Source organism: Schistocerca nitens, chromosome 2 (genome assembly GCF_023898315.1).
Source record: "Schistocerca nitens isolate TAMUIC-IGC-003100 chromosome 2, iqSchNite1.1, whole genome shotgun sequence".
Classification (NCBI taxonomy): Eukaryota; Metazoa; Arthropoda; class Insecta; order Orthoptera; family Acrididae; genus Schistocerca; species Schistocerca nitens.
The window spans coordinates 643657946-643677872 of record NC_064615.1 but is presented as its reverse complement, the minus strand read 5'-3'; positions in this window follow the sequence as shown (position 1 = coordinate 643677872).

Here is a 19927-nt window from a genome sequence, read left to right as displayed (position 1 = left end):
GCAAGAACCTATCAAATAATGATTCCCGATGTGCGCGACACTTGATTCTTCAAATAGCCTATTACCTTCATAGGGATAATCTATTGTTTTATATTATCTAGGGTGATAGATTCAGCATCAGTCTAATCTGCATACCCACAAAGAACTTGAAAAGCAAGAGGTCGTGTTCAAAACACAGTCGACTTCGGAATATCACTCGGGCTTGAATTAGCCACAAATGCCTAATCTATGATGGGTGGGCAGGAAATAGCGTTTCTGTTATAAATCGCAGTGACCGAGAGGGCGCAGATATCGCAATGACAGCATTATCTAATCTGGCTGCGATTTCAGTGACAACCAGAAGTCGCAAGTGACATTGAACATTCAATGCCGTGTGCCACTTATTTTCCGGATTTCGTACATTTTTCTGTGAAACTTGTGTCTTGCTGTTCAGTCTGGCTGCGATTTTAAAGACAAGTCGCAACGAGAATTCGTAAGCAGCAACTAAAGGAGCAATTAACGTTCAACGTCGTGTGCTACCTGTTTCCGAAGTTTGTACTTCCTTCTATGAACTTTGTTTCACGCTACCGCGTCTGAATGCAGTTTCACCGATAGGTCGCAAACAGATGTCGCAAGTAGCAAGTGAGAGTTGCATTTTCAAGAAACTTATGTTTCACGCAAATAACGTATAACCTATTTATAGACGAACAAATGAACCAAGCCATAATTTCCTCTGAGAAAAATTTTATACTTGACGTTCCATCTGGCAGAAGCCCTTACATGTTTGGCTAGAGATACTGGCCACATCATCTCCCCCTTCCTTTCCGACCAACGTCCGAGGTCAAAAAGTGATAATTCGATTGAGAATTCGTGAAGCCAACGCATGGAAATACTAACCAAAGTTTGTGCTACTAAAGAGACTTAGAGCGTAGCCTAACGTTAACTTTCGTGCCACATTTGAACACGCTTAATACACACTTTATCATAAAAACTGAAACTGCAAGGTAATTTCAGAAAACATATCAGCTAATTGACACACTTCCGACGAGTATTTTGATGCGTATTACACACTTACATCGTACATATATGCTACTAAAAATGCAACCAGGACTCCGAAATGTTTAACGAGACTATGCTCATAAGAAGAGTTTTTTTTTCAGCACTTCAGTACACAGGTATGCTTAACTTTGGTGTGCATTTTCAGGTGCTGCCTTCAAACTATTACAGATGGCTTAACTGGAAAATCAGTATTTTGCATTGTTTTCATCTGCACATTGTCAAAACTAAAATAGACAACCTTCCAACCAAACGTAGACCTTGGGGTGCGTTACACGTCAGCCACTCACCACAAACTAGATTTCATGGTGGGGGGGACAGAAGGGATAGGGGGGACGGTCCAATATCACATTGTAACAAGTCTTCATGAATAAATACACGATATGAAATTTTTGGGTATGGGACGTCTTAAACAAAAGAAGAATGGAATTTTCATTATTCTCTTACACTTTATTTCACATTCATTTATCATCCCTTTCAAGCAGCGCTATTGATTTTAGTGACACACTGTTCCAGTACTCCCTTTGCTTACTTATTTTATCCGTTATGGCTCATTTAAGCTGCAATCTTCACGATTACCTCTCCTAAATGTGGATGAATGTACAGATCAGCCAGTGTGGAAAATCACGTGTATTGTTAAACTTTTCTACTTTTACTAATTACTAGCAATACAATTCACAGTATAGAGCTGCTAATATTTCCGGTAATGAAAGCAATGAAGTGGGAGATGTCCACACTTGGTGATAAAAAAAATTTCACTAAGATGATTCAGAAAGAAACAAGCCTTCCTTCTGACAAAGACGGTCTAAATACGCTATGGCAACCTCTCCAGTGCTGCTGACAACGACACTTCGAATTATCGCTATATCGAATGACCAAATGTCGTTCAGATATCTGTGACCACAACAAAGGGGTTAGAATCTTTTTTCTAAACACGAACTCTTACTCTGCTGTGTGGAAATTTGTGTTACGGTTCTCAACATTACACTATTAGTATTTTCGTTGCTGTTCCATTAACACGAAATTAAAGCCAAGGGAAGAACAAATGTGAGATATATCAACTACTTACTGTTTTTCTGTGATGTAATTTTCTCTGTGGACAAGTGTAATTTTTGTGTACGGTGACAAATCGCAGACACCGCAGAAGTTGCAGAAATGTCAGAAGTTGTAGAAAACACGTAAGTCGCAGGAATAGCACCTGGAGAGTGCGGAGAGAAACAAGTTGTGAATTCGTTGACTACGATTTCAAACTGCGACAAATCGCAACTAAGGATTGGAGTTGCCAAAAAGTGGTATTCACCTGCTCTACATAAGAGGTTCCTTAAAAATTAATAAAAAAAATTGAAGGCTTTTATTACAACAACTACATCCAGGACAAAATCGGTTCCAGGCTGATTAGCTGCTTAGCAGTTAATAGTGGTATTAGACAAGGTAACCCATTGCACCCGCTACTTTTTAATATATTCATGGACGAAGTGATAAACAATGTATTGGCGGGTAGTGGCTATAAATGGCGTAAGAAAAATTAGTCATTTGTTACGCTGCGATGAAGTTCTGCTGGTAGACAGTGAAGATAACCTGCAGAAACTTTTACATATATTTAACGGGAAAGCCAAAACCGTAAATAGGGTCATATCTAATAATAAAAACAAATCTGTGACCACATCTGTGGAGCCAGTTAGATGCGAACTGGAAGTGGATGTAAAAATTATTCAGTAGATAATGACATTTAATCAAGTTTGTATTTAACTATCCAGCAGGGAAAATGTCTAAACAAAAGTTAGAGAAAAAGTAGCAAATGCAAACACAGTGGCAGGGTGTTTAAATGGTACTATTTGGAAAAAAAGAAGCATAATAGGGAAATATGCAACAGCAAGAACTTACGAAACATTAGTGAGACCAATTATGACATGCACAGCTGAAACTAGACTGTATAGACTTTAAACATAAAAAACAAAATGGTCTTTGGAAAACTTGGAAATGAAAATTATGCGAAGGATTACAGGTAAGAAACTCAGAGAGAGAAGTGAAAATACTAAATAAGGATGTAAGGTGGACTCCATTAATGAATGGGTAGAACGAACACATAGACAGGATAGATGAACAGAAGACTGAAAATCGTAAGAAATAAATCTTCAGCTCGTAAAAGATGGTTCAAATGGTTCTGAGCACTATTGGACTTAACATCTGAGGTCATCAGTCCCCTAGAACTTAAAACAACTTAAGCCTAACTAACCTAAGGACATCACACATCCATTCCCGAGGCAGGATTCGAACCTGCGACCGTAGCGGTCGCACGGTTCCAGACTGAAGCACCTAGAACTGTTCGGCCACACCGGCCGGTGCTGGGAAATAAACACTGGTCGTCCAAGGAAGTGATGGAGCAGTCAGGGTAGACTGAGGGGTTCTGAAGGAAACAGGCTTTAGCCTGGGAGGAAAGGAAGACGAAAATGAGAAGAAAAGAATCGCTGATACGATCGTATGAGTAGGTCACGGTATAGTTTATCCCTACAAAGTACTTATTCAGTCAGAAGAAAGCCTCCTTCCGCCAGAAACCGATCCTGCCGTGCACAACACTCATAGAAACGTCATTCTGGCACGGTGAGTAAGTGAGATGTTGAAAGTAGTGACTCCAACGCCGGGCCAAATACCTCAAACGACTGCACCGTGCGTGACTACACGGCGAGATTCAGAAAGAAGATAAATATCAAGTGTCTTTCTCTTGCATACCGACAAAGTCGATTTATTGTAGCATATATGACCTAAGACCGAACTCGTCCCTCAGTCCTGCTTTTCCCTTCTTCTAGTTGAGTGGAATGGATTTTGCTGCCGCTCCACCGAGAGAGAGAGAGAAGCGCATAGTGGGGAGAGCTGCCGGATTATGTTAAATGATACGTTGTAAGACTCACATATTGTCTCAAATGCATCAAATCGAGAATCGCGAACGAGAAATAAAAGAGCGTGCAGCTTGCACGAGACAGGAGGGATGGGGAGGAGAGCGAGAGGAGGAGAAGAAGGCAAATGCGGTGGTCGGGGCCGTCGCCAGGCGGCTGATCCGCGGATTAAATCAGTCGCCGTAATTGAATCTGTCGTCGGATCAATTGCAGGGCGCCTCGGCTCACAATGGCCTGCTGGCTGTCCCTGGCGCTGGCGGGTAGCGGGTAGCGGACACCGGCGGCGGCCGGCGGCGCGCAGCTCTTCCTTCCTGCCGCCGCGAAGTGACTGGGGCACGGGCGGTCCGCTGCAGGTACCAGCCCATAGCGGGGGAACTTCTCTTGTTTACCCCCAGCGCCTCAATATTTCACTACTGCATGTTTAAATTCGCTTGCGTCGTCTCACGGAATAAGTGACTGGAAGGACTAGGGCTGAGATGAATGTGATAGGGGAACTCGGGGCAGAGTACGATAGCGGGGCACCATGGAATTGTGTGTTATTTTAAATATGAGAGTGTTGTAACCCATTGTACTGACATGTAACTACACTGAGCCCGCCCAGTTGGCCGTGCGGTCTAACGCACGGCTTTCCAGGCGGGTAGGAGCGTTAGTACCCGGTACGAATCCACCCGGCGGACTTGTGTCGAGGTCCGGCGAGCCGGCCAGTCTGTGGATGGTTTTTAGGCGGTTTTCTATCTACCACAGCAATTGCGGACTGGTTCCCCTTATTCCGCCTCAGCTACACTATGTCGGCGATTGCTGCGCAAACAAGTTCTCCACGTGCGCGAACACCACCATTACTCTAACACGCAAACACAGGGGTTACGCTCGTCTGGTGTGAGACATTCCCTGGGGGGTTCCACCGGAGGCCGAACCGCACAGTAACCCTGGGTTCGGTGTGGGATGGCGGAGGGCCGAAGTGGACTGCGGTAGTCGTCGTGGGGTTGTGGACCACTGCGGATGCGGCGCGGACAGAGCCTCTCCGTCGTTTCTAGGCCCCCAGTTAACATACAACTTACAACATACAACTTCACTGAGGTGACAAAAAGTCATTGGACAGCGATATGCAAATATACAGGCGGCAGTAGTCTCGAGCACACAAGAGGACAGTGCTTTGGCGAAGATCTCACTTGTACACATATGATTAATGTGGAAAGGTTGGCGATGTGGCTACAGCCGCACGACGCAAATCAACAGAATTTTAATGCGATGTGGTAGTAGCGGCTACATGCATGGGACATTCCATTTCGGCAATCGTTAGGCATTTCAGTATCTCGACATCCACAGTGTCAGGAGAGTGCCGAGGGTATGAAATTTCAGGTATTACCTCTCACCAAGACCAACGCTGTGGCCGACGACCTTCATTTAACAACCGAGAGCAGTGGCGTTTGCGTCGGGTTTCCAGCACGAACAAACAAGTAACACTGAGTGAGAGAACCGCCGAAATCAATGTTGGACGTACGACGAACGTATCCGTTAGGACAGTGCGGCGAAATTTGGCTTTAATGGTCTGTGGTAACAGCCGACCGACGTAAGTACCTTTTCTAACAGCACGCTATAGCCTGCAGCGCCTCTCCTGTTGTCGTGACTATATCGGCTGGACCCTAGACAAATGTTAAAGCGCGGCCTGGTCAAATCGTTCAAATGGCTCTGAGCACTATGGGACTTAACATCTATGGTCATCAGTCCCCTAGAACTTAGAACTACTTAAACCTAACTAACCTAAGGACAGCACACAACACCCAGTCATCACGCGGCCTGGTCAGATTAGTCTGGATTTGTTGATAAGAAAGGTTCGAGTGTGGCGCCGCGAAGCCATGGACTCTAGTTGTCAAGAAGTCACTGTGAAAGTTGGTGGTGGCTCCACAATGTTGTGGGCTGAGTTTAAATGGAATGGACTGGGTCCTCTGGATGCCTGGCAGTTTGGAGACCATTTGCAGCCATTCGTGGACGCCTTGCTCCTAAACAAGGATGGAATTTTTATGGATGACAATGCACTGTGTGACCGGGCCCAAAATGTTCGTGATTGGTTTGAAGAACATTCTGGAAATTTCGAGCGGATGATTTGGCCGCCCAGATCGCGCAATATGAATCCCATTGAACAGTTATGAGACATAATAGAAAGGGCGCTTCGTGTACAAAGTCTTTCCCCGGCAACACTTTTGCAATTTTGGACGGCTATTGAAGCAGCTTCACTCAATATTTGTTACGACTTGTTCAGTCCATGCCACGTTTCAGTTTCTGCACTACGGCGAGATAAAGTAGATCCTACACGATGTTAGTGGGTATCCCATAACGTAAGTCACCTAAGTGTATGTGCTCTGAATGGAAGGGAAGGTGTTACAGACATTTCGACTCGGTTTCGAGTGCGACTTGTAAGTGAACGGTTGTCCTTCATGTTCCCAGTTGTGTTTTTATAACTTCTGGTCAAATTCAGCGCAACATAAGCCAAAAACTATTAATTGTACGCCCTTAAATGACACGAACCTTGAAGGGTATGCCATTGGCTAAACCTTAGTTACATAATATGTTTAAATGCGCCATTTATTAAGCTCCTTAAAAGTTTTAGATCTGGAATGTGCTGGTGGGGTGGAACAGGACAGGACAGGATGGGATAGCGCAACGTTCTGCCCAGCCTTTTGCTGCCGGTAGATTTCAAATTACATGTTTCTTTTCTTTCTCTTGCTTTTCCAGATGCTGTGAATCTATGTTAGAAAGACTGATAGCAATTGGATATTAAGTCAGTGGAAATGTCAGTTTAAGCCGCTTGGGAGTTTTAAAAGTAAATCGAAGTTGGAGAAATAGGATGGTAAAGCTAAGAATAATCCCAACTACTGAGTTGTCAAATTAGATGGGAAATTTAAATATGTGTTCATTGGGAACAAAACTACGAGCTGAGAGCATGTCTTCACTCAATGGAGAGCCGATGAAACATCTCATTGTACATCATTAGCATATCACCTAGCAGAAGGAAGTAGTTTATGAGACAGATTTGATAAAGAAACTTGTCTAGTTGGGTACGACTGGGCTATACGATTTGTTACCTGCCATCCTACGTTGTCTGTTCGTAATACAGCTGACCCACGAGCGATTCGACAAAGTGGAAGAACGGGATATATGCAAGAAATTCTTTGAAAAATGTAAAACAAAGTACATGACACACAGTTTTAAGTGATATTCAGGTATCTTAGGATAACTACAAGGGAGCTTTCTTACATCTTTATAAGATTAAGAAGTGTTTTTTGTGTTCCTTTATTTTACAAAAATTTTTAATCATTAAGCACCCGTATCAACCCGAGATCCGCAACTTTTCTTCAAAATACAGAACAATTTCATCTCAAAAACTCGCTTTCAAAGATAATTTTATACAAGCTTCCATTCATTTTAAAATCAATACAATTTCAAAACAGTGAAATGAATATAATTCAACAACTTCTTCAGTACCTACAAAAAGCAACTACGATAATTTGTGAGAGACACGATTGTAATACAAGTTCAATAAACAAATTGATCAGTTCGCCGATTATCCAAACATGGGAAAATACTGTTGTGACACAAACGACATTAAGCTTCGATAAAAAAAAGCAATCCACATTCATGGACACAGTCAATACAATTTGAAATAACTTGCCTCAAACTAAGCTCCCATTAAATACAGCAATCGATAAGGCTGCGATAAGGCTGGACCCAAAGTGGCCGTGGACAGCGACACCAACAATTTCCCGATTCAAGACCGGAGCCTTTCTGAATAACACACAAGCCACCCAGTACTTCCACCCGTGCAATGAGGTACACCAGGATTCATATCCCCAAGCAGGCGACCATTAGCACACTGGATCACCCGATGGTAAGCGCCGCCGTTGCCTATACTTAACCCAGAGAAAGAAACATGTCCAACTAAGCCTCCAGCGGGAAGGACCCCGCCGATGGTCGCTGCAGGTTTCTGACAGCTGGCGGAAGAGAACTCGTGCTGTCACTCCGCGAGAGACGGCAGGGAGCGTCGTTTATGAGCTATCGCCGTAGTGTTGCTCTCTACGTCAGCGGCAGAGGGGCGAGCGGGAGTGCAAATGCAGCGTAACAGTGACCACTTTTGTGTCGTCACACTTGTGTTTCCACATATTCGTGATCTCTGCATGGTAAGTCAAACAGACAGCAGATGCTTTCACGATGTGGTGTTACAAAAACTCACTAGCTTTGACACAATCCAAGATGCTTTTTCGTATAATTTCTAGTTACCGGTTTCGGTTACTTTATCAGAAAACGGATAAACAAAACTGGTAACCAGAAACTAAATAGAAATTGTTTTTTTGTCCAATTATTATGTCAGTCCCTGAGGTTCCAAAGACGTTACGTCTAAAATTATGCCGAACTTGAGTACGTCGAGTAACAAACAAAGAGGTGCTACATCGCACTGCGAAGAGAAGAATTTTGGCGCAGCTTGATTAAAGGAAGATATAGTTTGATAGGGCACATCCTAATGTCTTGATCACAGATTTTTACTAAAAACTTAAAATCACATGTCAATGGTAATTGGTATCGATTATATCTAGATCTTCATCAGACCATGTCTCATAAGGTGGTGAACAGTAACGACGAGTGGAGCACTGACAACTGTCGGAAGACAAATTATCTAACTGATGTCTGCTTTCTAATACCGTTTTCGCAAATTATTATTAAGGATAGTTAATTTAATTTCACTCATCATAATCGATATTTTTAATAACCTTTTAACTGTATCATTAAAGATGGAAATAGTAAAACTCTGCACGACTTGAGTTATTTTTCTCGTGAATATCACGACACGTTTTTAATCAGTCCATCAAGTGCAAATATTTTCAATAGTATTTTATGTGATGTCAGAGTGTGTATTCTTCCACTTCTCTTCCTCTGCAGTTGTCTGAAATCATGGTAAATTTTTACAGAATAGTAATTTTTGAGTATCTACGTACAGGTACTGAACCTCCTTTATTGTGCAGAAATTTATACATTCGCAAACCAGCACCCACACCTTTTCATTAAGTGAAATCGCGCTGTGTTACAAAGATATTATTATAGCACGACTTCCTAAAGATTTTGTGTACAGGAAAAGTAGTACGAGAATATGGAACACCTCTGGGTGTATACTAGATCTTTGATAAGCCATACTGTCACAGTATCTTTGTTTTATATTGAGGTTACACGTAAACATATAGTTTGTGATTTTATGCACAACGAAGAAGGCATGTGCCTGTAAGCAAATACATAAAAAATAATATTCTCTTACATTATCCTGTAAAAATTGCAAGATTTGTGTATGCCAATTTTCCGATTGCAGTAAAACTTCAAAGATACGACAGCGTGGAAAGAGAAATAGAACAACCCACTCACAGACAGCACATAACATGACAATGTAAGTAGTTGCACATGATAATTCGAATTAATTCCTGAAATGCTACGCTTGAGGAAAAAAGTGACTGATGCAGAGTTGTATTACTTAAATAGTTAATTTAGTAAACGAGGGAACTACCTAGATAAACATGAAGGTTTGAGTACAGCAAGAACGTGAAAGTGGATGTGGAGTGTGGTAGCTATGCAAGAGTGAAAATACTTACAAGGGACAGGTTACCATGAAGAGCTGCATGAAACCAGCTTCTGTACTGAAGACCACAACAATACCAACATGACCTCTGCATATTTATATGTTGGCAGCTATTTCTCCACCAATTTATTATGCATGCAGTGAGGTGACTGTTGGTTTAGTTTCAGATACCTTTTCACTAGTTAACACAGATGTTACCTCTTTCCAACTGGCTGAATAGTGATCACTGGGTCGCGAAACAAAGACTGTCACGCTTCCGAAATTTTAAATTCAGTACATAACTCGTTTCTAGGGCTGACAATAAATTTTCTTTTTCCCTAGCCTTCACCCCCTTTGACGGGGTCCGCTGTTTTTTTCTGACTTGCCATAGTACCACTTAAGCATCGCTGGTTCTCTGGACATTTTTTAGTTGAGCGCTCCTTCTTTCCGGATGGAGCCTTGTCTGTTGTTAAGTTCAGCTGGTCAAGCGTTACCGGTTACGTGCCAGAATGTGAGATGCAGGTACAGAGTCTACAGTCGACAGTTAAAGACTGACAGATTAATTAATGAAAGCAATACAGCAATGACAAACATGGGAGTGGCATTGGATTAAATTTAACTGTTAATACAAGCATGACTGGGTTTGGCATTTTTAGGTGGCTCTGAGCACTATGGGACTCAACTGCTGAGGTCATTAGTCCCCTAGAACTTAGAACTAGTTAAACCTAACTAACCTAAGGACATCACAAACATCCATGCCCGAGGCAGGATTCGAACCTGCGACCGTAGCGGTCTTGCGGTTCCAGACTGCAGCGCCTTTAACCGCACGGCTACTTCGGCCGGCGGGCATTTTTAGGAACTGTGTTACTTACGAAATCAATAAATGATATAATAAGGTATTTTCCCTCTTAAAGTTGAGGAATTAAAAATATTTTTAAACTACAGAGCCACTTTTCGTTCTAGGCAACACTGTGAGATTTTGCAACGAAACGTGCACTCTCCGTTAACCACCCCTTACCCATGTTCGATCGCAGTAAATAATGAAACGGGTATGAGCAAAAAATTTAGGGGAATTGAGGTCACAATCTTTACCTTCTGGCGGAATGGGCATCCTGTCGCCACACTCGTCAGTTAAACTAAGAAAGACATGTAAGTTGTGTTCGACATGGGTCTGAGAATCGTGTAAAAGTTGCTCTATGTTTTTCTTATATTCTCAGCTATTCAGCCGGGTATCTTTGCTATGCGGTGCGATGATCCAGAAAGCTAACCTTATGTCATATTCGTGACGTCCTGGTGACTCATTTATCTGGCGGGACACCAGTTGGGGATCTTAGTCTTCGTGCCACGACTGTGGAGTTCAGAACGCCGCTGATGCGTAGGCGACGCCTCTTCATGGTATGATCTCAGCTCTTCAGTTGGGGAGGCGTCCCCAAAGACTGTCACTGTGGTCTGAGCAAGTTAAACGGTGCATCGCAGAGCTTACTTATCAGTGGCTGCTGCCTCTACTTATCAGTTCATCATGTAGCCTGATCTGCATAGATTCTCCTAAAATTCATTCCCTGATACTTTTGCCTGTTATAACAACTTGGTATCGTTATAGTTGATGCTGTGTAGTATCATACATGTTTTGAGATATCCAGCAGCTGTAAGTGGGGCAAAAGGGAAAAGGGGAAGTTACACAGAAGAGGAATTAATCACATATCAGCGAATGAAATCCGTTGGAGAACCAATCACGACAATTTGCAGAGAACCCGCAAAAGGTTCCTGAAGAGTACTCTCATTTCCCATCTTCCCCGTAAATAATGAATAAGAGTAGCTTTTCGAAGCGTCATGGATATCATTTAGTCAGAATAAGTTGACAACTTGAGTCCGGCAGCATCAACTCACAAGTAATCCCAAATACATGTCCATATCTGTAGGAAACGACTGGTAAAGAGGAAAAAAATGGACAAAATCAGTTTGGTGTTCCACAGACATGTAGTAACATGGCAGGCACTACTGACTTACAACTCAGCTTATGACACAGGTTTAAAGGAAACATTTCTACTTTTCTAGAATTTCTAGATGTAGAAATGAAAGGAAATGATCGTATGGCATTGTTGGCCGGGAGCCCCATCCGGAGAAATTCGGCCGCCGTATGCAAGTCTTATTGCAGTCGACGCCACCCTGGGCGATTTGCGTGCCGGTGATGAGGATGAAAGAATGATGAGGAAAATTCAACACCCAGTCCACAAGCGGAGAAAATCTCCAGACCCGGGGCCGCTGCATGGGAGGCAAGCACGTTACCACTCAGCTAAGCAGGCGGACCCTAGATGCAAAGAAAGCAACTGACAACGTCGAATGAATTATCGTCTTTAAAATTCTGGCATTAGTTGAGAAGAGGGTGAGACAGGAGTGTAGCCTATCTGTCTTCTTATTCAATCTGTTCAATCTGTAGTTTAAGCAGACATTAAAGATAAAGTAAAGGTAATTTGGTAAAAGAATGAAAGTGCAGACAGAAGAAATAAAATTTTAATGATTTACATTGATTCAATAATTCTCCTGCAGACCACAAAGGCGTTGGAGAATTTGTTGAAAGGTGAAAAGAAGTAAAATGGTGAACATCGACGAAAGTGAAACAGGAAACGAATTCAGTCGAATTATTTCGAAGGAATGTGCATAAGAAAATAAAACATCAAATGTAATTAACGAATTTCGCTACGTAGCCACAAAAAATAAAAGTGTTCCGGCCTCTTCGTCTCCGAGCACCCATTGAAGTCAACGTCCTGAATTATTTACTGGATATATTCCAATCTCTGTTTCCCTCTACAGATTTTACCCTCTTCAGCTCCCTCCAGTACCATGGAACTTATTCCCTGATTTCTTAACAGATATCCTATCATCCTGTCCATTCTTCTTGTCCATGTTTTCCATATATTCCTTTCGTCTCTGATCCTGGGCAGAACCTCTTCACTTATTACCTTATCAGTCCATTTAATCTTCAGCATTTTTCTGTACCACCACATCTCAAATGCTTCGATTCTCTTCTGTTCCGGATTCCCCATAGTCAGTGTTTTACTACCTTAGACTTCTGTGCTCCAAACGTATATTCTCAGAAATTTTTTCCTCATTATTAAGGTCTATGTTTGATACTAGTAGACTTCTCTTGGCCAGGAATGCACATTTTGCCAGTGACAGTCTGCCCTTGATGACATCCTTGCCGCCTAGGTAGCAGAATTCCTAAACTTTATCCTAAACTTCGCCTACTTCCTGTGCATAAATTGTGGTGTTAAGTTTCTAACTGTTCTCATTTTTGCTACTTCTCATTACTTTCGACTTTCTTCGATCCACCCTCAATCCATACTCTGTGTTCATTAGACTGTTAATTCCATTCAACAGTTCATGTAATTATTCTTCACATTCACTGAGGATGGCAATGACGTCAGCGAATCTTATCACTGATATCCTTTTTTACCTTGAATTTTAATTTCACTTTTGATCCTTTATTTCCATAATTCTTTTTTCGATGTATAGTTTGAACAGTAGGGGCGAAAGACTGCATCCCTGTCTTATACCATACTTCTTGGTTTCCCACTCGTATTATTCCCTTTTGGCTCTTGAACGTGTTGTGTATTACCTGTCTCTTCCTACAGTTTCTCCCTATTTTCCTCAGAATGTCGAACATCTTGCCCCATTTGACATTGTCAATAGCTTTCTCCAGGTCGACAACTCTGATGAACGTTTCTTGATTTTTCTTTTCTATTGCCTCCATTATTAGCCGTAGCGTCTGAACTGTTTCTCTTGGCCCTTTACCTTTCCTAAAGCCGAACTGATTGTCATCTGACACATCCTCCATTTTCGTTTCCATTCTTCTGTGTATTGTTGTTGTCAGCAACTTGAATGCATGAGCTGTTATGCTGACTGCGCGAAAATTCACGCACTTGTCAGTTCTTGCAGTCTTCTGAATTGTGTGGATTATATTTTTCCGGAAGTCTAATGGTATATGGCCATTCTCATATGTTCTACACAGTAACGCGAATGATCGTTTTGTTGCCACTTCCCTCAATGATTTTAGAAATTCTGATGGAATGTTATATATCCCTTTTGCCTTCTTTGATCTTAAGTCTTCCGAAATTCTTTAAAATTCTGATTCTAATACTGGATCCTGCCTGACTTCTACATCGACACCTGTTTCTTCTTCTATCACTTCATCAGACAAACCTTCCTCCTCATAGAGGCCTTCAGTGTACTCTTTCACCTATCCGCTCTCTCCTCTGATCTAACAGTGGAACTCCCATTGCACTGTTTTTGTCATTTCTCTTGTTTTTTTTTTTTTTTTCACCGAAAGTTGATTTGTCCTTCCTATATGCTGACTCAGTCTTTCCGACAATTATTTCTTTTTCGAGTTTTTCATATTTTTCATGCAACCATTTCGCCATTGCTCCCCTGCAGTTTCTATTTATTTCATACCTAAGTGACTTTCATTTCTGTATTTCCGATTTTACCAAAACATTTTTGTGCTTCCTACTGTCATCGGTCAACTGAAGCATTTCTTCTGTTACCCATGGCTTCTACGCAGATACCTCCCTTGTACCTATTTCTGTCTTAACTTCTGTGATTGCCCATTTTAGGGATACCCGTTCCTCTTCAACTGAACTGCCTACTGAGCTACTGAGCTGTTCCTTATCGCAGTATCTATAGCCTTAGAGAACTTTAAGAGCATCTCTTGATTCCTCAGTACTCCCGTATCCCACTTCTTTGTGCATTGATTCTATCTGACTATTGTCTTAAGCTTTAGTTTACTCTTCATCACTACCAAATTGTGACATGAGTCTGTGTCTGCTGTTGGGTTTGTCTTACAATCAGGTATCTAATTTCGGAACCTCTGCCTGACCTTGTTGTAACCTAAGTACAATCTCCCTGCCTTTCCCAAGTCTACCTCCTCATCTTCTGATCCTTGAACAGAGTATTTATTGTTACTAGCTGAAATTTGTTGCAGAAAATATGTTTCTCCTCTCTCATTCCTAATACCAAGCACTACCCCGCGTAACCCTCTCTTCTATCCCTTCTCCTACAACGGCATTTCAATCACCCATAACTATTAGATATTTATCTTTAATTCTCAATTACACGTTCAATATCCGCATATACTTTCTTCGTCCCCTCGTTCTCAGCTTGCGACTTTGGCTCGTAAACCTGAACTATCATTGTCGGTGTTGGTTTGCCGTCGATTATGATAAGAACAACTCTACAAATGAACTGTTCACAGTAACTTACTCTCTGTCCTACTTTCCTATTCACAACGAACCCTAGTCTCTTTATAACATTTTCTGCTCTGTCCGTATTATCGTACTCTCATCTGGCCAGACATCCTTGTCTTCTTTCCATTTCACTTCTCTAGCCTCCGTTATATCTAGATCGAGTTTTTGTATTTCACGTTTCAGTTTTTCTACCATCCCTGCCACGTTTAACCTTCTGAAATTCCACAACCCAGCTCGTTGAACGTCATCTGTTCATTGGCTATTAAATGTTTTTCTCCTATCACCTGCCCCTTGGTAGTTCCCTCTCTGAGATCCGAATGCGGGACTATTTCGGAATTGTTTGCCAATGGAGAGATCATCATGACACTTTCTCAATTACAAGCCACATGTCCTGTGGGTACACATTGCGTGTTTTTAATGCAGTGGTTTCCATTCCCTACTGTATCTCATGCCGTTAATCATTGCTGATTCATTCGCCTTCAGGTGCAGTTTCCCACCCGAAGTGCAAGAGAGTGCCCTGAACCTCTATCCGCTATTCTGCCCTCTTTATGAGGCCATTGGCAGATAAGGGTGACTTCTTACGCCAGAAGTCTTCGGCCGTAAAAACTGACGATTTTTATTCAAAATTTAACCGATGGCGGTGTTCGATCCCGGAACCAAGGAGGCTTGAATACAAATCAAAGGCGGTACCCCCAGACCACGGGGCCCTATCCTGAGTAAAGAGAATGTAAACTGTAGTTCAGCAACACCTAGAAAAACTTCCCTGAAATCAGAAATTCTGTTAACATCAAAAATAAATTTAAATACTGGGGGAACGTAATACGAAAATAATTTTCTGGGGTGCATCCTTGTATGAAGGTGAATAATGGTCGATAAACAGTACAGACTGAAGGAGCTTAGGAGATGATGAAGATCAAATGGATAAATTGGATAACTAAAGAAAAGGTACTGAATAGAATCAGTATGAGAAGAAATTTATGCCACAGTTAGCTAATGGAAGACCTCAGCTGAAGCATCAAGGAATAGCCAGTTCGTTAATGAGGGGAAACGCGATGGGTTCGCGAGAGACTACTACAGCAAAAAAGTTCATGTGACTGTAGGTTTCCGTAGTTACGCAGAGTTATGCAGAGTTACACTGGACAGATTGGCCTGATGGGCTGCGTGAGACCAATCATTGGACTGAAGACCACTACAAGGAGGACAAAACTTTTCACGCAGTAGTTTGTCCTATCTAAAGATCTCGAATCAAGAAACCTAATCTCAAATGATTAATCGATAGTTTATATTTAATATGTGACGAGAGAATAGCAAGATATTCAGAGAAGCCAGCGCTGTGCATTGTGTACTGAACAGTGGGCTATAGGAGGAGTTGGGTTTGGTCGAGCAGAGTCTGCCTTGTAAAAGGGAGACGGCGCGACCGGGAAGGAAGGAATCTGTTGTCGGGGATTGAAAGTTATTCGCGCGTACGACGGAGCGGCATGGGATTTATTGGGGGGGGGGGGGCGAGGGAGGCATTGTGCGCTTGCCGGGCCATTACACAGCGCGTTGGCTCTCCGACGGACTCAGGCGGGACACGCCGCAGCTGCGGGAACAAAGGCAGCGCAGCACTGCGCACAGTTGCGTGATGCGGGCGGCCTAGCCGCTAGGGGTGGCGCGCTGTTGCGTCTTCCCGCCGCAGCCTGCGGCAATTAGAGGGACCCACCCCAGCCCGGCCCGGCTCATAAATTACGGAGCTGACTCCCGACACTGTCACTTGCTACTCACGCGAAGCAAGTTCGTATTCTCTTACCAAAGAAAAGCTGCAACACGAATGCTCATTCACTGTCCAAAGAGCTGTAGGACTTATTTTTCTCCCTCTGAGCTTCGTAAATGAACTCAGGCATGTTTTAGTCCTTCTCCCATCTCGTAAGGATTTATGTCAGCAGTTGTATCTCTGACGGACACCGTTCTGCGCTAATCTGCAACTTTCTGTCGTTAAACTGTGGTTACAATATTGTTCTTGTCAGTCCCGGCAAAGTTAAATAGACAGTAAAATTACATGGCTTTAGTAGGTCTCACAACGTTTATTATAGGATGCAATGCTCGTTTTTAAATTGTTCAGCTGATTTCAACGAACTGATCAGCAAGTATACTGCAAAAGCATTACACTTGATACACTGGCCTCGTATGTCCCTTCTTTATTTTTAATGTCAGTGTCAACGTTTGTCGAGCAGATGATATTCTAAGGTCTATACCAGTCCAGATTAGTGAAAATATTAATGTAACAGCTTTTAGGGAAACGCAATGAACTTGATAATTTCCGAAAACGGTGCATGGTAGAGGACCTGTGCATGGACCATCTGAATGTTCAGTAGTTGGTCAAGTGTGTCCAACCCATCTGTTCCTTCTGGCCATTTTTTGCCGTAAAAGAAGGGTTGTTTGGGGGCTCTACATTGTCCTCTGTACAGTAAGCGATAGTGAGGTGTATATATTTAATTTCTTCTTGTGGCATTTGTAAAATACGGCTCAAATGTCATCAAATTCAATGTAACATTTATTTTCCCTTAGGTTGATTTCCTGGAATATTTGCGATTAAAAATGTGAATGTATGTTAACATAATGGAATGGCCGGGAGGTTAGATGACATGACCATCAACTTACACCTGAATATTTTTAATATACTTGTCAACTTGCTCTTTTATTGAAATTCCTCTAACCAAGAAAAATCTTGGGAGAGAAAGCAACGATTACTGCTATTACTGAAGTTGTGAAAAATAAAGCAATTGTAAATTCATCAGCAAAAATGTATGTCTCTTCCCAACCAGCTCTGAGAAGAGACACAAAGAATAACAGGAGACATAATCTTCGATAAGACTCAGATTAGTTCCAGTCCTCTTGCTCTGTTGAAATACGTTCGATTTTGAGTGATCGTGTCCTACGTACAACTCCCGTTCTTTCAGACGCGATGTTTGTGGCAAGTAACTTAGCAATTAGAGTGAGGGCAGTCTTTCGCTCAATAACCAACTTTGGGTGATATATGGTATACCGGTAAGCAAAGATTAATGCATAATAAATAAAAAAACCAATATCATGCCCGTCCATTGGTCGTCATGTTCTGAATGGGGTGATCTTATTGTTTCCCGTTTCCAGGACGTTGTAGCGTAGTAGTAAAAGCAGACCTTGATATTTGGCGCAGTGTGTTTAATGGATATCATTTAGATACACTTCAAGTGCTGGGAACTTTTGTAGTTACACCCTCATAGGTGGTTAAATGAGCAAAGCTATTGCAGCAACGAAGCCACTGTGTGTTTTCATCTTTATTGTCCTTTCCGTCTGTTGGGGTTCCTTCTGCCGATTAGCACTATTTAATGAATTGGCTGGCTTAACGGATATTTAATACTTGCTGTATGACTTACACGTGTGACGGACGGCGAACAGTTTGCTAATCGCGGATTCCACCTGCCAGTGGACGTCATCTGATCCGATTCTGGTGTACATCTAGTTTAACTACATCCAAGGTTATGTTCAAAGGTTATGTAACTTTTTACTCTTTTTTTTAGTAAACTACCATTCAGTTTCCTACTGCAAACATTTTATTTGAAAGTTACTGTGCAAGCTTTGTACTAGTACGCAGTTAATTACAGCCTTCAGTTGAGTCAGTAAGCAGAGATGTTTACATGGTCAGCAGGCCTCCTGCACTCTTCAGTTGTACTTTTGTTGAGGTTACTCAGTAACGAATTCAAGTATTTATATAAAGTAAAACTAAAGAAAAAAATAGGTCCGCAAATGTTTAGTTACGGAGTTACGGCTAATAAAAGATTTTACCTGAAATTTATCAACTTCCCTAATATGAAGCCATCGCAAAACTGTACAACGTCAAAGTAAAGCACAATTTATGTTGTTGGTACTGACCTGGTGAATCTAATAAAACATGTCCCAGACGTGTATCTCCAATAGTTTTCCAAAACATCCAGGCAAGCAAAGATTATCATACAAGTACATTTGCTTACTTTCCATTAAGAATCTAGAAACTTTCAAGTTACTGTTGGCAACCTTTAGTTGTTTCAAATGTTTACCAACCTTGAAACAAGTTAGTTTTCTGTATTCTTCAGTGACATAACATAATAACAACAGTGTATTTCAATGAAACCTCATAGTAACTGTTGTAGTTTGTAGATTATTTATGGAATAGGGATGCCTTTCAAATTTACGACAGAGGAATACGCCTATATTGTGTTTATTTATGACAAATGTGATGGTAATGCTACCGCCAAAGTTAACGAATATCGCGTATGTTATCCAACTGGGAGGATTCCTCAACAATGAGCTTTGTTTTTCCTGGTTTAACATGAATTCACGTGTGCTATGGTATTAATAAAAGCAGATTATCTGACACGTTCATACAGTTTCAGTTAACGTTATTATCATAATTTTCCCAAAGTTATATCCTCTACAACTTCTGTTGAAAGCTTTGTGTAATTTTCTGGAATTTTAAAAACAATTTGGACCAAGTCGTTAACATACACATTAAAGTTTTCATCATCCCGGTTTCCAGAACTCCTGAAGATAGACGTTGACCGTAGATACTGTATCACAGACTCAGTCCAATTGACTGTTCAGAGATGTCACTAAACACACCAAAAACGTAAATAACCATGCATGAGCAGCGCTTACTCGACGGAGGATGTCTGACAGCCAATCAGTTCCGCTCATTCCACCAGGAAGGAGGTACACGGCTTGTGTTCCTCTAGTTCAACCACGCCTTGACGGTCAATACTGCGGTTCGATCGCGTCCGCACTGTTACTTTGTACCAGGAAAGGCTCTCAACAAGGGAAGTGTCCAGGCGTCGCGGAGTGAGCAAAAGCGATGTTGGAGGAGATACAGAGAGACAGGAACTTTCGATGGCATGCCTCGCTCAAGCCATTCAAGGGCTACTACTGCAGTGGATGACTGCTACATACGGATTATGGGTCGGAGGAACCCTGACAGCAACGCCACCATGTTGAATAATGCTTTTCGTGCATCCACAGGACGTCGTGTTAGGACTCAAACTGTGCGCAGTAGGTTGCATGAGGCGCAAATTCACTCCCGACGTCCATGGCGAGGTCCATCTATGCAACCACGACACCATGCAGCGCGGTAGAGATGGGCTCAACAACATGCCGAATGGACCACTCAGGAT